The sequence below is a fragment of the Chlorocebus sabaeus genome, chromosome 24, assembly GCF_047675955.1.
Source record: "Chlorocebus sabaeus isolate Y175 chromosome 24, mChlSab1.0.hap1, whole genome shotgun sequence".
NCBI classification, from domain to species: Eukaryota; Metazoa; Chordata; class Mammalia; order Primates; family Cercopithecidae; genus Chlorocebus; species Chlorocebus sabaeus.
In genome coordinates, this window is record NC_132927.1 from 33,352,063 (window position 1) to 33,372,098 (window position 20,036).

General features: G+C 39.6%; 1 long non-coding RNA gene across 1 annotated transcript in view; it reads left to right on the top strand.

Annotated features, from left to right (window-relative positions):
* Positions 1–206: 206 nt before the first annotated feature.
* LOC140710037 (uncharacterized) overlaps positions 207–20,036 on the top strand; it is a 30,211-nt gene continuing 10,381 nt past the window's right edge. The window contains exon 1 of the long non-coding RNA XR_012090904.1: positions 207–581. This is a non-coding gene — a long non-coding RNA (uncharacterized lncRNA). The remainder of the gene's footprint in view (positions 582–20,036) is intronic.

The following is a 20,036-nucleotide window of genomic DNA, read 5'->3' on the forward strand; positions in this document are numbered from 1 at the left end:
TGCTTTCCACAATCATTTACTGAATGAGAGCTTAGTATGTGGCAGGTAGGACACTTGAGAATTCAGAGATTAATATGACATGTTTACTGCTTTGGAGGAGCCCCCTGTAGGTACAGGTGTGTCTGATACGTTTTAATTGTGTGTCCTCTCTAATCTACTGGTACTAAGTTCCCGGAGTACTGAGTTGGTAAGAAAGGGTACCAAGATCTATTAGTGATTTCTATCTATGGCCTGGCCTGTAGACAGAATAGTTAACATACATGTCGTGCCTTTGCCAACCCTTAGTCCAAGACAGCCACAGCTTTTTCCAGTTCCATTTTTTTTTCTATCCAGTCTTTCAAGTTGAGAACTTGAAAAGATGCTTTAACTATCACTCTAGAACATATCACCTTATACTTCCACCAAGTGTGTACCCAATCAATCCCTAAATCATGTTCACCATTACCAATTAATTTCTCTCTCTCTCTCTCTTTTTTTTTTTTCTAGGCTACCAAGTCGTGATGGAGAAAAACATGAAACCATTGATTCAGTTCATTGCAAATTCATTCTACCAAACCTGACCTGGCTCTTGTTGCTGCTTGGTAGTCCTTTTATTAATCTCTTGGAGACTCACTGATTAGTTTCCTCCATTGGTTGTCTAAAAGCTTTTTTCATATTTTTGAAACTCATTGTGTGATCTCCCTTCCCCTTGCACTCAGAAGATGATCTTGCTTTCTGCTTTACTGAGAAGTTCAAGATTATCTGCAATCTCCTTCAACTTTCCACTCCTATCCTATTTTCTATTTTTCTTCATCTCTTGCTTCCTCTGCTCTTTTGTTTTAGGGGAAGAAACAACCCCTCTATTTCTAGATTGAACCTAACTTCTCCAGGACTCTTGTCTGTAAATTGTACTTTCTTTTTGTTCTCTCTCTTTTTTTTTTTTTTTTTTTTTTTTTTTGAGACAGAGTCTCGCTCTGTTGCCCATGCTGGAGTGCAGTGGCATGATCTCAGGTCACTGCAACCTCCGCCTCCTGGGTTAAAGCAATTCTCCTGCCTCAGCCTTCCCAGTAGCTGGGATTACAGGCGCCCGTCATCACTCCCTGCTAAATTTTGGTATTTTTAGTAGAGACGGGTTTTCGGGTTTTCGCTATGTTTGGCCAGGCTGGTCTCGAATTCCTGACCTCAGGTGATCCGCCCACCCCCACCTGCCTCGGCCTCCCAAAGCGCTGGGATTACAGACGCGAGTCACCGCGCCCAGCTGAATTGTACCTTCTGTTCTGTAAAATACTAAAATCCCTTGTTGTATGTTCTTTAATTTTGAGAAAGTAATAAATAAAGCACAGAGAATAATAAGACAAATATGCTTGTTTCCAAAATGCAGAATTGACTGTTAATATTATCAAACGCTGGCTTATCTTTTTTCTAATAAAAAAGGTACAGATAAAGTTGAAGTTCCCTTTGACCTACCTTTGCAGTCCTGTTGCCTACATTCCCTCCCTCAAAGCAACCCTATATAATATCTGTATGTATTGTTTGAGGTCATTAAAGAATACATTTATGTGCCCATATACATAATAATATGTGTGATCGTTCAGTGGGTAATTTAAGAATTTACAAATTTAAGATTCACAGTCTATTTTGTGATGTTTCTGTCTTCTATCCATGCTAGTATATGTGGATCTATTTGTAAGTTCTCTGAGGGCAGGGACTCTGTCTTGCTCATTGCTGAATTTCCAGCACCTAGAAGAGCATTTGGCAAGTAAACATTCAATCTTTCTTTCCTTCTTTCTTTCCTTCTTCCTTTCCTTTCCTTTCTTTCTCACTCTCTGTCTCTCTCTCTCTCTCTTTCTTTTCTTTCTTTTTTTTTTTTTTTTTGACAGGGTCTCACTCTGTCTCCCAGGCTGGAGTGCAGTGGCACTATCACTGCTCACTGCAACCTCCTCCTTCCAGGCTCAAGCAATCCTCCCACCTCAGCCTCCTGACAGGTGTGCACCATGTCACCTGGATAATTTTTTGTATTTTTTTTTTTTTTTTTTTTTTTTTTTGTAGAGACAGGGTTTCAGCATGTTGCCCAGACGGGTCTCAAGCTCCTTTGCTCAAGTGACCCTCCCGCCTTGGCCTCCCAAAGTGCTGGGACTATAGATGTGAGCCACTATGCCTGCCAATATATGTATATATTTCTTAAGTGAGTCAATATCATTCATTTTTAACTGCTGTATAGTAATCAACTGTATGAGTATTCCACATACCACATTTTATTTATTCATTCTCCTACCAGTAGACAATTTGTGCTTTCCTAATTTCCATGCTTCTTATTACAAATAATGTTGTGGAACAGCCTTGTACAAGTCTCCTGTGCCTACACTTGAGTTGTATCAGAGCTGGAATTGCTGCTTTTCACAAATAAACTTTAAACTAGATTTAGCCAAATTGCTCTTCAAAGTTTCCTGGTTTTAAAACATGTTCAATAATTTCTCTCCACATTCTTTTTTTTTTTTTTTTTTTTTTGAGACGGAGTCTCGCTCTGTCGCCCAGACTGGAGTGCAGTGGCCAGATTTCAGCTCACTGCAAGCTCTGTCTCCCGGGTTTATGCCATTCTCCGGACTCAGGCTCCCGAGTAGCCGGGACTACAGGCGCCCGCTACCGCGCCCGGCTAGTTTTTTTGTATTTTTTAGTAGAGACGGGGTTTCACCGTGTTAGCCAGGATGGTCTCGATTTCCTGACCTCGCGATCTCCTGACGCCCGTCTCGGCCTCCCAAAGTGCTGGGATTACAGGCTTGAGCCACCGACCGGCCTCTCTCCACATTCTTTTTTCCCGTTGAATGTTCTATACTCTGAAGCAACAGTTTTATTCTTTCTATCAGTGTTTTAACTTTTCAAGATGATAATCTATGGCCTTAGAATCTTCACGGCCTTAGGATCTTTCAAGCAAGGCCTGTTGCTTGAAAGAACTAACCTTTGACTTTTAAGTTATATTAGCAAGCCTCCCCTTATAAAGATAATTAATGTATATATACATATGTGTATCTGAGAAAACTATCACTTTGATCATAAAATTATTTAAACAAAATTTGACTATATAATGTTGCTTTAATGTAACGAATTGCAAACTATTTTGTTCTATAACTACTTAAATACATATCTTTATAAATAAACTTTAAGATCTTCGAGGGCATAGGTTGTGTCTTGCTCACCTTCTTATATCCATAGCACCTAGAACCTAATGAATGGCATAATTATATGGAAAAATAGTAACAATTTATGTTTACAATTTCTTTTCACCTCATAATAAAAAGCATTTTTCAAAAAAAGTCCATTTCAGAAGATCACCTTAAGTGGACATTGTGTACCTTAGCTGGCAGTCTTCAATCTGCCACACATGTAACCCTCAGAGGTATGGAGGATGTTTCATGGAGTACTCAGGCATACAGAGTTGTCAGGGAGCCAGTTTGCAGTTGATCCTCAACTTTCACGTTTGCCCTTTCATACATTTATTGATTTTCTTTTTTCTTTTTCTAGCGGTATGATTCCATTCATAGAAAGTACAAAACTATGTAAAACGAATGTATGCTGTTACAAATCAGGATGATGATACCTTTTTGAGAAGTGGTAGTGATGAGAAGGGCTTCTGAGGTGCTGGCAGTGTCTATTTCCTGACCTAGATGTATTCAACTGTGCAAAGTTCATCAAGCTGTATATTTGTTACATGAATGTGCATATTAAACTTTAATAATGAGCTTAAAATGGTTTGCTAGAAATCACAAATAGAAAACTTTAAGTATTACATATCTTTGTTTTATAAGCCATGGGGAAAACTGATACTCTTATACATGACTGGTAGGAATTAAAAATAGTACAGCCTTTATGGAGGGGATTTGGCAAACTGATCGAAATTACAAATTTGTTTAGCATTTACCCCTTGACCCAGGAATCCCAACTGCAGAAATGTATCCTAAAGATATGCTTGCATATGGAACACATGTATATTTAAGGTGATCCATTGCAGCATTATTTACAATGGCAGAACACTGGAAACAACCCATATATTCATCAGCAGCTACTTAAACTGGTACATCCACACAATAGAACATGATGAAACTGTTAAAAATGAGGGAAGAAGTGCCAGGCATGGTGGCTCATGACTGTAATCCCAGCATGTTGGGAGACCAAGGCGGGTGGATCATGAGGTCAAGAAACTGAGACCATCCTGGCCAACGTGGTGAAACTCCATCTCCACTAAAAATACAAAAATTAGCCAGGCTTAATGGTGGGCACCTGTAGTCCCAGCTATTTGGGAGGCTGAAGCAGGAGAATCACGTGAACCTGAGAGGCAGAGCTTGCAGTGAGCCGAGATGGCACCACTGCACTCCAACAGAGCGAGACTCAGTCTCCAAAAAAAAAAAAAAAAAAAGTAGGAAGAAGTTCTCTATGTGTTGATGTGGGAAAATCTTTTGGGTATACTGTTAAGGGAAAAAAAAATAAGGTATAGAACAATGTATATAACATGACCTTTTTATGAGAAAATGTGAAAAACAATATTTGTTTCATTTTTATAAAGATAATATTAAATATTTATTTTATAAAGATATAATTGTTTTATTTTTGTAAAGAAATCCTGGAAGGATAGCCAAAATAAGTAAATAAATAGATAAATAAATAAAAATCTAACACTAATGGTTCCTTAAAGAGGTAAGTGTAGGGTGACCAACCATTCTGTTTTGGCTTGGACCGTCCCAGTTTTTTTGTTTGTTTGTTTGTTTTGTTTTGTTTTGTTTGCTTTGAAACAGGGTCTCACTATATTTTCCAGGCTGGAGCGCAGTGAAGCAATTATAGCTCATTGCAGCCTTGAACTCCTAGGCTCAAACAATCCTCCTCCCTCAGCCTCCCAAGTAGTTGGGACTACAGGCACCACACCTGACTTTTGTCCCAGTTTTTACACTAAAAGTCCTGCATCCCTGGCAAATCAGGACTGTTGGTCACCATGGCAAAGGAGAGAGACACAGAGATGGGAGTAACATCTGTCAATGTGTACCTTTTTGTATCATTTTTATTTTTGAACCAAGTGAATGTATTACTACAGAAAACACTTTCAAGAACATTTTATTACAGAAAATAGCAAACGTATCCAAATAGACAGAATAATCTAATGAACCTCCACATACTAATCACTCGCTCTCAACAATAATCAACTAACGACCAGTCTTGGGAGAGGGGGCGCCCACCTTCACTTATTATAATTATTATTAGTTTTGAGACAGGGTCTCACTCTGTTGCCAAGACTGGAGTGCAGTAGGGTGCTCATAGCTCACTGCAGCCTTGAACTCCTGAATTCAAATAATCCTCCTGCCTCAGCCTCCCAAGTAGCTGGGACTATAGGTACCCACCACCATGCCTGGCTAATTTTAGCCACTTATTATCTGGAAGCAAATCCAAGAATACCATTATCACAATTATACATTAACAATCATTTTTAAATATAAAACGTGTTTAGTCAGTATTACATTTCAACAGTTTGTTTATGTGAATGAAGATTCAAGTAAGGCCCACATGTGGGGACCAGGTATATTAGTCAGGGTTCTACAGAGAAACAGAATCAATAAGGAGTGTGTGTGTGTGTGTGTGTGTGTGTGTGTGTACGCAGAGAGAGAGAGAATTGACTCATAATTTTGAGGGCTGGCAAGGTAGGCTGGTAGGATGGAGACCTAGGGAAGACTTGATGTTGCAGCTCAAGTCCAAAGGCAATCTGGAAACAGAATTCCCCCTTCATTGGAGGACTTCAGTCTTTTCTCTTAAGGTCTTCAACTGATTGGAGGAGGCCCACCCAAATTATGGAGGATAATCTGCTTTACTCAAAGTCTGCTGATTTAAATGTTAATTTCACTTTAATATGTCAATTATACCTCAATAAAGTTGGGGAAAAAAAGAATAAAAATAATACCTTCACAGCAATATGTAGACTGGTGTTTGACCAACTATCTGGATATCACGGCCTAGTCAAATTGACACATAAAATTAACCATCACACTAGGTGATGTCTTTTTTTCTTTTTTTTTTTGAGAGCGAGTCTTGCTCTGTCACCAGGCTGGAGTACAGTGGTATGATCTCAGCTCACTGCAACCTCCACCTCCTGGGTTCCAGCAATTCTTCTGTCTCAACCTCCCAAGTAGCTGGGACTACAGGTGCCTGCCACCATGCCCAGCTAATTTTTGTATTTTTTTAGAGACGGGAATTTCGCCATGTTGGCCAGGCTGGTCTTGAACTCCTGACCTCACGTGATCTGGCCACCTTGGCCTCCCAAAGTGCTGGGATTACAGGTGTGCGTCACCATGCTGGCCTTAAATCTCTTTTAATCTATAGATTTCCCCAGCCATCTTCCTCTCTTGTAACTTATCTGCTGAAGAAGCTGAGTCTTTAGCTGTATTTTTTGTTTTTGTTTTTCTAATTGTATCTTCATGGTATGGTTTTGTTTTTGATTTTTGAGATGGGGTCTCATTCACGCCCAGGCTGGAGTGCAGAGGCACAATCATAGCTCACTCTAACCTGGAACTCCTGGGCCCAAGCAATCCTCCTGTCTCAGCCTCCTAAGTAGCTGGGATTACAGCTGAGTGCCATCATGCCCAGCTAATTTTTGCATTTTTTGTAGAGACGGGGGTCTTGTTATGTTGCGTAGGCTGGCCTGGAGCTCTGAACTCAAGCAATCCCCCCACCTCTGCCTCCCAAAGTGCTGGGATTACAGGTATAAGTCACCATGCCCAGCGTGGAATAGTTTCAAAAGAACACATTCTCCTGATATAGTATTTGGTTAACCATGTGTATTGCATGTGTAGGAATGCCAGGTTTAATGCTTGTTTCTTTCACTTTATTTACCAGCTTTCAACTAATGAGTTTGTTGACCAGCATCCTCTAACAGCAACCAGTTGGTTTGTTTTAGTAGCATTATGAATTCGTGAGTTTAAACATCACTATACAAATGAGAATTTAAACACATTTGATGGGCTTCAAACCGTATCTTTACTGATGGTCAGATTGTTCCATCCTTGGCAAGAAGGACTATCTCTGAGGAGGCTCCCGGATCTTTTTGACATGCCCTTAATAATCCTGGATATTTTCCTTCCTATTTGATAAGATGACAAGATATTCCAGGCTAATCTGTACATTTTCTTTGTTCTTTTTCTTTCTTTTTTTTTTCTTTCTTTTCTTTTTTTCTTTTTTTTTAGAGACGGAGTCTCGCTCTGTCACCCAGGCTGGAGTGCAATGGCGCAATCTCGGCTCACTGCAACCTCTGCCTCCCAGGTTCACGCCATTCTCCTGCCTCAGCCTCCCGAGTAGCTGGGACTACAGGCGCCCGCCACCTCACCCGGCTAGATTTTTTTTTGCATTTTTTAGTAGAGACGGGGTTTCATCGTGTTAGCCAGGATGGTCTCGATCTCCTGACCTCGTGATCCACCCGTCTCGGCCTCCCAAAGTGCTGGGATTACAGGCTTGCGCCACCGCGCCCGGCCACAAATGCTTTTAACAAACATACTATACTTTCTCTACTTGAATATTATATATATTCAAATTTATATTTATATTCACTATACATTCAAATAAACTCAAATAAATATAAATGTAAATGTATACTTTTCTTCACTTACCTTAAAAAAATACCCGGGAGATGAATCAATGAGAATGGGAGTATACAAAGACAGATATTCCTTATTCCTTTCCACAGGACTTCATTAGATAGAGAGGGGGTTTTGTGCTGGTTGCCCAGGTTAGTTCTCTTTTTTTTTTTTTTTTTTAAGACAGAGTCTCGCTTTGTCACCCAGGCTGGAGTACAGTGGCGCAATCTCGGCTCACTGCAACCTCCGCCTCCTGGGTTCAAGCTATTCTCCTGCTTCAGCCTCCCGAGTAGCTGTGACTACAGGTGAGCACCATCAGGCCGAGCTAATTTTTGTATTTTTAGTAGAGACGGGGTTTCACCATGTTGGCCAGGCTGGTCTCAAACTCCTGACCTCAGGTGATCCACCTGCCTTGACCTCTCAAAGTGCTGGGATTACAGGCATGGGCCACAGCACCCAGCCATGATATCTCCTAAGAAGTTACTGGCCAGGTGTGGTGGCTCACGCCTGTAGTCCCAGCACTTTGGAGGCTGAGGCAGACAGATCACCTGAGTCAAGAAATTACTCAAGCAGGAGTAAGAGGCTTACCCAGTAAGGTAGCTGCTAAGTACACATGGCTATTTAAATTCAATCTTAATTAAAATAAAATAAAAAATTTAGTTTCTCAGTCACATTAACCAAGTATCAAGTACCCAACAGTCACAGGTGACAAGTGGCTACTATATTGAAGAGTGTACATTATAGAACATTTCTGTCATTGCCGAAAGTTCTATTGGGCAGAACGAATCTAGAAGCCATAAATATCTCTGAAAGAAGCAACACAACTCTTTGACTTTCATGATGCTCCTGATGAAACTTGATGATGGTATGATGATGAAAGTTATAATAATAATAAAAAGCTAGTGCCATTTGTCTTTTACAATACACTAGGTATTGTATTAATCTCCTTTCATAAACATCTCATTTCTTCTGTCATCAACACTGTGCCATATGTATTATTTATTCTCATTTTACAATTGAGGAAATTGAAGATTCGCAGTGTTCAAGGTCACATAATTAGTATATACCAGAGCTGGGTTCAACACAAGTCTGTCTTACTCCAAAGCTCATGCTTTAAATCACTCCACCATACACCCTCTCTTATTAAACATCAGAGATGACATAAATTATGGAAGATGAAGTTATGGATGCAAAATAAAACCTCTCCCATCTGTGACTGTTTTCAGCTAAAACAGCCTGAGATGAGGCAACTCAAACCTTGCTTTTTGAGTATAAGGGAATATCTTAAAAGTAATACTGATATAAAAGAAGAATGCAATTTCATTTTTTATTTTTATTTATTTATTTTTTAGAGAGAAAGTCTTGCTCTGTCACCCAGGCTGGAGTGCAGTGGCTTAATCATAGCTCACTGCAGCCTCAAACTCTTGGGCTCAAGTGATTCTCCTGCCTCAGCCTCTGGAGTAGCTGGGACTAGAGGCACATACCGCCAAATCTGGCTAATTTTGTGTTGTTTTTTTCCGGAGATGAAGTTTTGTTCTGTTGTCCAGGCTGGTCTCGAACTCCGGGGCTCAAGCGATTCTCCCACCTAGGCCTCCTGAAGTGCTGCAATTACAGATGGGAGCCATCACATCCTACCCAATTTCATTTTTTAAAAGGCTCTAAACTTGTGATGAAAATGCAGCTGGCCTGAGCCATCCCTTATTTGCAGTGTTATCTATTAACATTAGACTATATAGCATAGTGATTAATGACTTGTGTTCTGGTGTTAGGGCTCCCTTTGCCATACTCAGATTTTGTGATCTCGAACAAATTCTTTACCAGACAAATGCATTATCTATAAAGTGGGAATAAGAGTGATACTTACCACACTGTACACCCAAAGAGCTTTTGAAAAATAATCTCCAGACCAATTAAATCAGAATCTCTGCAGAGAAGGCCCAATATCAATATCTTTTTTTTTAAAAAAGGATACCTAGATGATTTTAGTGTGCATTTAGCATTGACAGTAACTTACCCTGATGGTGTTTGAGGTTACTTCCGACTCTCAGAATCTCTGATAGAAGCCCTTGGGCACAAAATCCTTCAACCTCTGGTTTCCTACCTACAAATGTTTCTTCATGGGTAACTAACTCCTTTTCTAAAGATGAGGACTCATTTTCCTTACAAAGCTGAAGGCTTCTACCCACACTTGCGTCCTGCCTTATTGAAGATCCAGTTCTATCAATTACCTCTGTCTGTAAGTCTTCATTCGTCTTTTCTAGGACTTCCTTCTCCCAGCAAATAAATGTATTCAAGCTATTGTCATCTTAAAACACACACACACACACACACACACACACACCACCTTTCTTGAACCTGTGTCTCCCTGACTACTGACAGATGAAGTATTGATACATGCTACAGTTCATTGTTCAGCTTCAAGAAAAAGCTATCTTCATCTGCTGTCTTCACATCCCAGGTCTGATTTAGTCTCCAACTTACTGCAGCCTGGCACTGCTCCTGTCTCCCTGACACTGCCCTCAGTGTTGTCATTAAGACCCTCCTCTTTATCGTCCTCATCTAACAAGACACTGCTAACCTCACATTCTCTCATTTAAAAAATAGCGTAACATTCATGACATAAAATTTGCCATGTAAACATTTTAAAATGTGCAGTCCGGCAGTGTTAAACACATTCACAATATTGTACAACAATCGTCCTATCTAGTTCCAGGACTTTTTCATTACCACAAACGGAAACCCTGTACCCATTCTGCAGTCAGTCCTTACTCCCCATTCTCTATCAGCCTCTGACAACCACTAAGCTCTAGGGGTCTGCCTATCCTGTCTATTGTCTGTAATACAATATGTGGCCTTTTGTGTCTGACTTCTCTTACTTAGCATAATGGTTTCAAGGTTCACCCATTTTGTAGCATGTATTAGTATTTCATCCTTTTTATGGCTGAATAATATTCCATTGTATAGATATACTATATTTTGTTTATCCATTCATTTGTCGATGGACATTTGGGCTGTTTCCACCTTTTGGCTATCGTGAATAGAGCTGCTGTGAACATTTCTGTACAAATTTTTGTCTGAACACCTGTTTTCCATTCTTTTGGGTGTATACCCAGGAGTAGAATTGCTGGGTCATAGGGTAATTTTATGTTGAACTTACCAGGGGAGCTGCTAAATCAGTTTCCACAGCAGCTGCACCATTTTACATTCCCACTAGCCATGAATGAAGGCTCCAGTTCCTCTACATCTTTGTTTCTTTCTCAACACTTACTATTATTTTTTTCTTCTTTACTTATGGGCACCCTTAGTGGGCTTAAAGTGGTATCTTACTGTGTTTTGATCTGTATTTTCCTAATGTCTAATGATGCTGAGCATTTTTTCATATGGTTGTTGGCCACTCGTGTCTCTTCTTTGGGGAAATGTCTATTCAAGTCATTTGCCTATTATTTAATTGTTTTTTTTTTTTTTTTTTTGTATTTTTGTTGTTGAGTTTCTCATTCTTCTTTAAAATCTGTTATTAATATTTTTTGTATTACAAAAGATATATGTGCTTGGTAAAAAATGTGAAGCAATCAAGGGCATAAATAAAATCTTCATCCTCCCTGGTTTTTTCATTACGGCACTATTTCTTGCCTTTCTTCCTACTTCTCTGAGCAGACTTCATCCGATTTTTCTTTGTATACTCTTTGTCCTCTTCCTGATCTTCACTTGTTTTTCCTTTCAGCTTTCATTTTAAGAACATGGGGTACATGTGCAGGTTTGTTACATGAGTAAATTGCATGTTGCAGTGGTTTGGTATACAAATTATTTCATCACGCAGATAGTGAGCATAGTACCTGATAGGTAGTTTTTTGATCCTCCCCGTCTTCTTGCCCTCTACCCCACAAGAAGGCCCCAGTGTCTATTGTTCCCTTATTTGTGTTCATGTGTACTCAATGTTTAGCTCTCACTTATGTGTGAGAAAATATGGCATTTGGTTTTCTGGTCCTGCGTTAATTCTCATAGGCTAATGGCCTCCAGCTTCATCCAGGTTGCTGCAAAGGACATGATTTTTTTTAATGACTGCATAGTATTCCATGGTGTCTATGTATCATGTTTAAAAAATTTCAGTTTAAAAAATCCCATTTTAAAAAATCCACTGCTGATGGGCATCTAGGTTCATTCCACGTCTTTGCAATTGTGAATACTACTGCAATGAACATATGTGTGTATGTGTTCTTATGGCAGAGCAATTTATGTTCTTATAGGTATATATCCAGTAATAGGATTGCTGGGTGGAATAGTAGTTCTAGTTTAAGGTCTTTGAGAAACCTCCAAACTGCTTTCCACAGTGGCTGAACTTACATTCCCACCAGCAGTGTTTAAGTGTTCTTTTTTCTCCACAACATGGCCAACATCTGTTTTTTTTTGACGTTTTAACAATAGCTATCCTGTCTGGTGTTAGATGGTATCTCATTGTGGTTTTGATTTGCATTTTTCTAAGGATTAGTGATGTTGAGCATTTTTTCATATGCTTATTGGCCATGTGTATGTCTTCTTTTGAGAAGTGTCTGTTTATGTCCATTGCCCGTTTTTAAATGGGGTTTTCTGTTTTTTGCTTGTTGATTTGTTTAAATTCCTTACATATTCTAGATATTAGACCTTTGTCTAACACATAGTTTGCAAATATTTTCTCCCCTTCTGCAGATTGTCTGTTTACTCTGTTGACAGTTTCTTTTGCTGTGTAATAGCTCTTTAGTTTAATTAGGTTCCATTCGTTAGTTTTTGTTTTTGTTTCAATTGCTTTTGGAGTCTTTGTTGAAAAAGCTGTGTCAGGGCCTATGTCCAGAATGCTATTCCCTAGGTTTTCTTCTAGGGTTATTTTTTTTTTTTTTGAGACGGAGTCTCACTCTGTCACCCAAGCTGGAGTGCTGTGGCGCGACCTCCACCTCCCAGGTTCAAGCGATTCTCCTGCCTCAGCCTTCGGAGTAGCTGGGATTACAGGTGCCTGCCACCACGCCTGGCTAATTTCTGTATTTTTAGTAGAGACGAGGTTTCACCATGTTGGCCAGGATGGTCTTGATCTCTTGACCTCATGATCTGCCCGCCTCGGCCTCCCAAAGTGCTGGGATTACAGGCACAAGCCACTGTGCCTGGCCTCTTCTAGGGTTTTTATAGTTTTAGGTTTTACATTTAAGTATTTAATCCATCTTGAGTTTGTTTTTATTTTTATTATTTAAAAAATTATTCCAACTTTCATTATAACTTCAAGGGTACATGTGCAAGATGTGCAGATTTGGTGCACAGGTAAACAGGTACCATGTTGGTTTCTTACACAGGTCATCCCATCAGGTAGGTATTAAGCCCAGGATACATTAGCTGTTCTTCCTGATGCTCCCTTCCCCTTCACCTTGAAAGACCCCACTGTGTATTGTTCCCCACCATGTGTCCAAGTGTTCTCATCATTCAGCTCCCACTTATAAGTGAGAATATGTGGTGTCTGGTTTTCTGTTACTGCATTAGTTTGCTGAGGATAAAGGCTTCCAGCTCCATCCATGTCCCTGCAAAGGGCATAATCTCATTCCTTTTTATAGCTGCATAGTATTCCTGGGGTGTATATGTACCACATTTTCTTTTCTTTTCTTTTTTTTTTTTTTAGTTTTTGAGATGGAGTTTCGCTTTTTGCCTAGGCTGGAGTGCAATGGCGCGATCTCAGCTCACAGCAACCTCCGCCTCCCAGGTTCAAGCAATTCTCCTGCCTCAGCCTCCCAAGTAGCTGGGATTACAGGTGCCTGCCACCACACCCAGCTAATTTTTTGTATTTTTAGTAGAGACAGGGCTTCACCATGTTGGCCAGGACGGTCTCAATCTCTTGACCTTGTGATCCGCCCTCCTCGGCCTCTCAAAGTGCTGGGATTACAGGCATGAGCTGCTGCGCCCAGCCTAACCACATTTTCTTTATCCAGTCTATCATTGATGGGCATTTAGGCTGATCCCATGTCTTTGCTATTGTGAATAGTGCTGCAATAAACACATGTATGCGTGTATCTTTATAATAGAATGATTTATATTCTTTTGGGTATATATACAGTAATGGGATTGCTGGGTCAAATGGTATTTGAGTTTATTTTTGTATATGGTGAAAGAAAGCAGTCAAGTTTCAATCTTCTGCATATGGCAAGCCAGTTATCTCAGCACCATTTATGAATGGGGAGTCCTTTCTCCATTGCTTGTTATTGTTGACTTTTTTAGAGATCAGATGGCTGTAGATGTGTGGCTTTATTTCTGGGTTCTCTGCTCTGTTCCATTGGTCTATGTGTCTGTATTTGTATCAGTACCACGATGTTTTAGTTACTGTAGCCTTGTTGTATTGTTTGAAGTTAGGTAGTGTGATGCCTCTGGCTTTGTTCTTTGTGCTTAGGATTGTTTTGGCTAGTCAGACTCTTTTTTGGTTCCATATGAATTTCAGTATAGCCTTTCCTAATTCTGTGAAAAATGTTCTTGGTAGTTTGATAGGAATAGCATTGAGTCTGTAAATTGGTTTGGGCAGTATGGCGATTTTAGCAATATTGATTCTTCCTATCCACAAACATGGAACATTTTCCCATTTGTTTGTGTTGTCTCTGATTTCCTTTACTTTAAGTGTTTTGTGATTCTCTTTGTAGAGATCTTTCACCTTCCTCATGGACTGTATTCCTAGGTGTCTTATTCTTTTTATGGCTGTTAGGAGTGAGATTGCATTCTTGATTTGGCTCTCAGCTTGGACCTTTTTGGTGTATAGATATGCTACTGATTCTTGTACGTTGATTTTGTATCCTGAAGCTTTGCTGAAGTTGTTTATCATATCTGGGAGCCTTTGGCCAGAGACTATGGTTTTCTAGGTATGGAATCCTATAATCTGCAAAGAGAGATAGTTTGGCTTCCTCTCTTCCTGTTTAGATACCTTTTATTTCTCTCTCTTGCCTGATTGCTCTGGCTGTCTTCCTGACCTTTAAATGATGGAGTTCTCTAAGATTCTATGTTCAATCCTCTTCATGTCTTACTATAAACATTCCCTCTGGCATCCATATTCAAAGATTCAATAATATCTCTAGCTCTGACTTATTTTTGAGTCTAGAAAGAAGAGTCTCGCCTATCAGACAACTCCACTTGGATATCTCAAAAGGATCTCAAGCTGAAAATGTCCCCAAATTACTACCTCCCTCTCAAAACTCACTGTTTTTTCCATTTTTCTTATTACAGTGAGTGATACTACATTCCATCTACTCCATTGCCCAAGCAAAATCTTGAGGGTTATTTAAAGATTTTTTTCTCTTTTCTTTCTACTCATATCTAATCAATCAGTAGCTACTGTCAATTCTATTTCCTAAATATACCTTACATCTTTCTCCTCTATTCTAGCCCTGCTATCTCTGTACATTAGAATGGTTCAGATTTTTCAGAATCCCTTGGCTGGAATATTGCAGTAGCTTAATGACTATTTTTTCTGCTTCTAAGATGTTCTCTCCCAGTTTATTTTGTACATTTTCTAATCAAAGATGATCATGTTACATGAAATTTATCAATGACTTTCTATGGCCTATGGAATAAAAACTACATTCTTAAGCACGGCATAAAATGAATTTCTGTGATTGGTCTACAGTTTCCTGATGATACCTCATCTTCTATCACTACTCTTATATTTTATTTTCCAACAATAATGAACTACTAGTGTTTCCTTATGTAGGCAAATTGTACCATACTTCCATGTCTTGGCATGTGATTTTCTCTCTGCTTGGCACAGCACTCCTCTTTACTTCTCTTTGTTCTTATTCATTCTTCAAGTTCCATCTCAAAAGCTACCTTCTCTATGAAGTCTTCCCACACTTCATCATAGAACCTTAATTCCCCTCTTATATCCCCCTCATATATTGCACATGCCTATAACACAGAGATTAGCTAATTGTTATTAACTTATTTAAATGAATGAATAAATCTTCTCAGAGCTATCCCCGACATCAGGGCATTTTGATAACTACAAATGCGCTATTTTCATGAAATTGTGAGATCCTTCAGGACAGGAACTGTGTTGGCCTAGTGCCAGATATACAGCATGCTGACAAATAAGCAAGCACTCAATATATGTGTATTAAATATTGACTGTACTCCGATATTGATCCTCCCATTAGTGCAAATGGCACTATGGTTATGCAGAATCGCAAAAAAAACAAAAAACAAAAAACCGTGAAGAACATTAGCTGATGATTATATGCAAATTCTTCACTACCAGAAAATAGCACGTTTATCTGTCATCATGAGAACAACACCTAAAACTACATAGAAAAACAACACAAGTCATTAGTCTCCCATCTTTTGTAAGCAAGTGCTAAGTATTAAATTACCTTTCCAGGGACAGATTTTTTTCTTTATCATAAGTGATCATGTATATATTTTAAAAACATTGGTCAAAACTTTTATACTATTTATCTTACAAGGACTTTAGGCATTAATCTCAGAGCTATTCCCTATGCCAGGGCATTTTGGTAACTACAAATAGCTGTTTTAAAACTTCAGATCAAAACATTTTTATAGTAGCAGGTTCCCTAAGGAAATATGCAATGAATTTTCTTTACTTATTTGAGGGCTACATTTGGCTTAGGCTGACCCCAAAGCATAATGCCTTTACATTATAAACATGAGTTACTACATCTTACTTGACTTTAATGTCATTGTTTCTTGTTTGTGAGCTGTCTTTCTTGATAATGCTAATGGTTAATGGATAAAGTTATTTGGGAAAGAGATTTCATGTTACTCTAAGAAAATGTCAGAGTTGAAAAATCAGCTAGAAGTAAAGACAATAATACCCTAAGTCTAAAAATCTGGTCATTCTATCACACTGTTAGTGCCTGCACTTACTGGTTCTTCAAGACTCTGAAAAGGGAGGGAGAAAACTAAGCTGCCTTCTTAGCTCTCACAGGTGGTGTGAGGATTAGGGAGATAAGAGTTAGACTGTAGAGCTCACCAGTAAACAGACTGGAGTTTCTTCCTTTAATAGCTAATGCAGGATGTTTTGGTGAAACCAGCAAATTTGTTACCAGACAGCTCAAACTTTGTCCTCTGATGCATCTTGGAGGCCACAGAGAAGTAGGAGTAATTCTCCCTAAAGCAGACCTAAATCGTGGTCATGAGTTTTACACTTGTTTCCATGATATTTGTGAAGGAAAAATAACTTTTTTTTCTCGTATTAAATGAATCCCCCTATTGGGATCCGTTTGAAGAGAAAGAGTGAAAAACATGGGAGAGAAGAGAGAGAAGAAAAAAGAGTAAAGGGTATTTGATGGAGACGAAGAATGAGAGGAGGTAGAGGAAGAAGAAATGGAAAGAGGAAAAGGGCAGAGGAATAAAGAAGAAAAAGAGTGTGTGTGTGTGTGTGTGTGTGTGTGTGTCCACGCGCATGTGCAGGGTGGGTCTCAAAGACAGAGGAAGAGGAAAAAGAGAAAGATAATAGGAAATACCGACTAGATTCTCTAGCAGCTCTCACTTGCTTAAAATTAGTGGAAACAAATGACAGTCCTCTCCCTAGACTTCTCTCAAGTTATTTTTCCTTGAACACGAGATAAAATGTCAACATTCTACTGGGAAATTTAGTACTTAAGACTACAGATACTGTTACTTGGGTTCCACTTATTCATAAGGATTTCACCATTTTAGAATAAAAATAATTTTATTTAAAAATGCTGACTCTATTAGACCATAACACATTTCCTCTGAGCAGAACAAATACCAAAGCAAAGCTCATTTTTATTGTCAGAGTATGATGCCATTTCCAGAAGAGATGGAAGAAGTCCATGCTGTGTTCTTTTCTCCTACTAATATGAGCGAGTGATCCTACCCACCTGACTAGGTAGGCTTCACAGACTGAGGCTGACCAAGACTGTAGATTCAACATACAGTAGATGTCTTGCCAGTATCTATTTCCTGCTTCCCTCTTCCCAGCAGTCCCTAGTTTTCTTTTGGGGATCAACATAATTTTGTGGAAGCTGACCTTACTGCCTCCCATTTACGGGTAGAATAGATGACGTAGGCCAAGCCAATTATCACATCTCATCCTCTTGACTACAGCGATAGAATCAAGGGTAGATGTGTGAAGGGAGCAGACCAGTAATTATAAGAGTTTTTCTGGGAATGCTGAAACAAAGTAACTCTCTCTGCCACAGACAAAAAAAGAAAGTATATGAATCCAGGAGCTGTGAGCAGCCATCTTGGGAGTAGGAGTGGAGCCAGCTTTAGGATGAAGCTGACGCAAAGAGATGGAAGAACAAGGTTTTTGGGATGTCCTTGAGACATTGGATGAAGCCTCATATAAAGTACCTTTATCTCTGGGTTTTTCAGTTATGTGAGCGAATAAATTTTCTTTATCGTACTGTTTACTTTCAATCTGGGTGTAACTTAAATGTTTTCCTTCCAGTAAATGGCTTGTGCTGCCAGAAAGAGCCATTAAGATGCTTCGTGGGCTGGGCGCGGTGGCTCAAGCCTGTAATCCCAGCACTTTGGGAGGCCGAGACGGGCGGATCACGAGGTCAGGAGATCGAGACCATCTTGGCTAACCCGGTGAAACCCCGTCTCTACTAAAAAATACAAAAAAAACCTAGCCGGGTGAGGTGGCGGGCGCCTGTAGTCCCAGCTACTTGGGAGGCTGAGGCAGGAGAATGGCGTAAACCCGGGAGGCGGAGCTTGCAGTGAGCTGTGATCCGGTCACAGCACTCCAGCCTGGGCCACAGAGCGAGACTCCCTCTCAAAAAAAAAATTAAAAAAAAAAAGATGCTTTGTGTTGGCCGAGTGCAGTGGCTCACGCCTGTAATCCCAGCACTTTGAGAGGCTGAAACGGTTGGATCACTTGAGGTCAGGAGTTCAAGACCAACCTGACCAACATGGTGAAACCTTGTCTATACTAAAAATACAAAAATTAGCTGGGTATGGTGGTGGGCACTTGTACTCCCAGCTTCTTGGGAGGCTGAGGCATGAGAATAGCTTGAACCTGGGAGGTAGAGGTTGCAGTGAGCCGAGATCATGCCAGTGCACTCCAGCCTGGGCTACAAAGTGAAACTCTATATTAAAAAAAAAAAAAATGCTTTGTGTTGTAATGATGACCTTTTTTCTCCTGAAATGGGGTCTCACTATGTTGTCCGACCTGGTCTTGAACTGCTGAACTCAAGCTATCTTCCTGCATCAACGTCAACCTCCAGAGGAACCAAGACAACCAAGACTACAGGCACATACCACCATACCCATCTAATATTTTAAATTTTTTGTAGAGACAGGGTCTTGCTGTGTTGCCCAGGCTGGTCTCAAACTTCTGGACTTATGTGATCTTCCTGCCTCAACCTTGTAAGTAGCTGGGACCACAGGTGTGAGCCACTGCACCCAGCTGATCATAGTTTTTGATAAGATCATGAGACAAGCAGCAGCAGGATCTTATGTTGGGAAGGTACTTTTAAACGTAGCAGAAAATAATATCTCCAGATGTTGATCTAGGGTTTTCAGTCCAGGGTTCTTCCAAGAATCTCTCTTGTCATAGGATGTTAGACCCTTTTCATAATTAAAATTCTGACTATTTTAACTTGCTCCTGATTTATTCATCATCTATACTATGTGAAAGAAGTTAATGTATAAAAATTCACTGACTAAAGAAATAACCTAATGTGAATATGAGAAAGGTTTATTCCAGCCAGAGTAAGTTTTTCACGGTCAAAAGTCAAAGAAGAGTGTAAAATTTCTTCCTAGTTTACAAACACTCCCAGAGCTTTAGTTTGTGCCAGGAGCCTTGCTGGACCCTGTAGGTACAACAGAGGCAGGTAAGACATAGTCGAAACTTCAAGAAGTTTATAGTCCAGATGCTAAAGATTAGACAAGAGCTTAAATTAGATTAGCAAGAGTAGCTAATATTAGCTGCCATTATGATAGCATAAAACAAATATCATAATAAAAGTATAGTATGGTATAGAGTTTGAAAAAATGAGGAAGACCACATGATTACGAGAGAGTGGGAAAGACAAAGACAGGATTCATGGAGCTGCTGGCATCTGAACTGGATCATGGAGAACAGCTGATTCAATGAATCCCTCATCTCACAGCACCCTGTTCTTTTCTTTCTTAGCAGTTGTTCACAATTAGTTCTTACATATTTATTGGCATCTTTATTTATTTGATGGTCTTGGCTTTAGATTCCATGAGGTATATCCTGTGGTCCACTCTGATTTGTTCCCCATTATATTCCTAGTACAAAGCTCAGTGTCTGATACATAGTGTGTGACCAACAGAAATCTGTTGAATGAACAAATGAATAGTTAGGTGAGTGACAGATTGCAATAGATCCCATTACTCAATGTCTGTTAGGTAACAACACTGCAGTAAGCACATAGATCATCAAAGTTAATATATTCAACAACGATACCAGGCACATTTATTATCAATTTTATAGAGGAAGAAATGGAGCCC